The sequence below is a fragment of the Dromiciops gliroides genome, chromosome 6, assembly GCF_019393635.1.
Source record: "Dromiciops gliroides isolate mDroGli1 chromosome 6, mDroGli1.pri, whole genome shotgun sequence".
In the NCBI taxonomy this organism is placed as follows: domain Eukaryota; kingdom Metazoa; phylum Chordata; class Mammalia; order Microbiotheria; family Microbiotheriidae; genus Dromiciops; species Dromiciops gliroides.
In genome coordinates this window covers 98,846,280-98,849,649 of record NC_057866.1, presented here as the reverse complement: position 1 = coordinate 98,849,649, position 3,370 = coordinate 98,846,280, and the positions used below count along the sequence as shown (strand labels likewise).

At 36.8% G+C, this 3,370-nt stretch overlaps 1 pseudogene; it reads right to left on the bottom strand.

The window, feature by feature from the left end:
* Nucleotides 1-2,645: 2,645 nt before the first annotated feature.
* On the bottom strand, nucleotides 2,646-2,766 carry LOC122733185 (annotated as a pseudogene).
* Between the last annotated feature and the right edge of the window lie 604 nt (nucleotides 2,767-3,370).

Sequence of the window (3,370 nt, the reverse complement as noted above, 5' to 3'; positions counted from 1 at the left end):
GATATTGAGTCTAGAAAGGTTGAATTGATACTGGCATGTGGATATTACTATGGTAAATGACAGATTAATGGACATAGGCATAAGATCCCCAAAGCCTTTTTAGATATTTAATTACAAAGGAAATAACTTTAATTACCAATAATCATATTAATTAGCACAGTTAAAAATCCCATAGAGCAGTAAATGATTTCACAGGAAATTTTCACTATAACAATGACAAGTTAAGTAATAACCCATATTGATGCTAGCACTGAATAAATGATTTAATGATCCACGGACAAAGTTTTATTTTACTGAGATCAATATCTGACCCCTATTATGAACTAAAAGCCATCACTAAAACCAATTATAAGAACCATTGTTGGATAACTCAGTTCTAAAGAAACTTCTTTCATTATCGTCACTCAACTGAAATGAAACAGACTTAAAACAACAGATTGGATTATTCTACCAGGCTCAGAGGTCCAGAGATATTGACCTTGTTCTAATTTGCAAAATGTTGATGCTAAATCTGAAGAGAAATATTTTCCCATCTAGTTCTGCCTACAGAAAGGGGAATCTTTTTTTTTAAACCAGTAAGATCAAGGCCAAAAATTCTCAGTTGCAATAAATGTATTTGTAAAAATAAACATTCAGAAGCCACTAAATTCAGGCCTAACCTCCAATCTTACTGTGAAAAAGTATTCCAATTGCCTTAGGAATGTATTTCCTCAGCTGTCATCTATTAGGTCCAGTTGAGAAGATAGCACAGTTCAACAATATAAGCTAAGAGCTCCTATTTGCTACACAAATTAAATCACTGGGCAAAAAATTAATTTACAAATTAGAAAGCCATCTTTTTTGTGTATGGTCTGAAAATACACTAAGACAAGATCTGGTCATTTCCTTAATAGCCCTATAACCTAGGGCACTGGGGGAAAAACCCACCTTTCTAAAAGTGAAAACTTAAGTTTATGTTTAAGTTTATTTTTATGAAAAATAACACATATTACATATAAATCACTAGGGGGGAATCTAAAAGTCACAAAACTCAAGGAAAAGTAAAAAATGTTCTCTAGCTGATCCCTCTCCTCCCACCCTACTATCATCATCCCTCCAACACGGATGTTGGAGGGAGATGGAGATGAGGGGTTTCCCTGTAATGATCAAATTTATAAGAACAGTCTCATAAGCAGATCCCACAGAGTAAGCATGATCATACCCCACCAAGGTAGAATATCCTAGCCAGTTCCTAAGGCAGACTAAACCTCTTCATTTAGACTACCTTGGGGACAGCTAGATGGCGCAGTGGTTAAAGCGCTGGCCCTGGATTCAGGAGTACCTGAGTTCAAATCCAGCCTCAGACACTTGACAATTACTAGCTGTGTGACCCTGGGCAAGTCACTTAACCCCCATTGCCCCACCAAAAAACAAAAACAAAAACATTTAGACTACCTTACTGAAGTACTCCAATTCTGCGCTGATTCAACTATATCAGACACTATTAAGCTGCAATACTAACAGACAGTAGTAGTAGAGAGAAAATGGGAAAAAAAGAACAAAGAAAGCGTACACATATGATATTGGCAAATACTAGCCCTAGACTCTATGTACAGAATGAAAGATGGTACTCCAAGGTTACTCTTCTCCAAATGGGCCCATGGCAAGAAAGCCATCTTCTGGAGCAGTCATCTTCTGGAATATTACCTTTAAGGTGCTTGTATTGAACAGACCTCCCCCCCCCCCCACCATGACTGACATTTATCATCAATTTCTGTAACTCCTTACAAATGCCATGTAAAAATGATTGGTTTTTCATATGATTGAGAAAAGGACAGTAACTATTTCAGAGCATTTTAAATATTGTTTAAGATAGGCAAATGTTAATTAAATTCAATTTCTTAATGGGGAAAAAAAAGACACGTCAGCTCTCTATTAATATACCCTGACAAGAACACTGTGAGTGAAAATTCTTAGTTAAATGCATGAACTTCCCACCAGGATCTCCTCTCAGCGCCATCTCAGTCCATGATGCTCTGTCTTCAGTCCCCACCCGCCTTGGAGACTCTGGGGCCAACTGGGAGGAATTTCTCACACCTCACTCTGAATGAAATGGCCTTTAGTGGCTGTGCATATTTTCTTTTAAGAGGAACATTTATAAAGTATTTATTCTTTACCATACAGAAATGTGGAATCAATTGAAGACTTTAATCTTTGACTTTCTCTGAGATAGTTTTTTTTTTTTAATGTCACAATATTTTGTACATCTCCTCAAGGAAAAAAATATAACAAAATGGCTGAAAAATAACCCCTTCTATTGAGATGAACAGCCCAAGAACCAGAGTTTCTGGGTAATTAATAATCAATTTATTAATTAGGCTAGCTGGTGATCAATAAATTGATGGTCAATGGTTTTGATCCATAACCAAAGACAAAATCACTGAAATCTCTGAAATGCTATAATGCCTTTGGAAAAGAAGGAGTCCTTGACAGGTGAAGATCAACTTTGATTGGTGAACAGTCAGTGAGGGAGTGGACATATTAATGAGAAGGTGGGCTAAAAGTTTTTAGCTGCTCCTGCTGAGAACATGGCTTGATCATGCAACTCAGCTGCCTCCTTACCCTAAACCCAATGGAGGGGAGCAAAGACAGGGACTTATTTCCTCATTCATTTTGATGCCACAGAGTAGGTGGCAATGCCTTAACTGTATATGTATTGTAAAGGCCACTAGGATCTCTTCTATCCTTATCAAGGGGAGTGCTAACCTTCTCTCCTTTCACAGGGACTTATTTCCTAAGGCCAAGAATTCACCTAGATTACATTCTGTTTACACTCTAAACAGAAGTAAAATCTTCTAGTTGGATGGGGTCCTGCCCCAGATTAAGGAGAATTTGGGCAATCTCATCTATCATCTATCATCTATCATCTTCAGAGACCAACTGGCTGGTTTACATGGGCCGGTCCCTTGTAGGAAATGAAGGGGGAAAAACCTTAATCCTAATTTAATAATTAGTTATTAATATAATAGAAAAATAATAACTTTTTTCATTATATAAGACAATCAGAACTAAAAACAATAGTATGTTTTATCAAGCAAAGGTCTATTTCAGAAACAAGAGCTGAACCTGGAAGTGACAGCCCCTTTGTTCTAATTTCTGCTTTACCATTTATTACCTGTGGGGCAGTGGGGAGGTCACTTAACCTCTCTGGGTCTCAATTTCCTCATTTATAAAATGAAGAAATTTGACTAATTGGTCCCTAAATTCCTTCTCAGTTTTAGAGCTATGATCCTAATCTGGCCCACTAATTAAAAAAATAAATAAGCCCAAGAACAAAACACACATGAAGTTATAAGAGATTGCTGTCTTCTTCATTCATATCCAAACAATA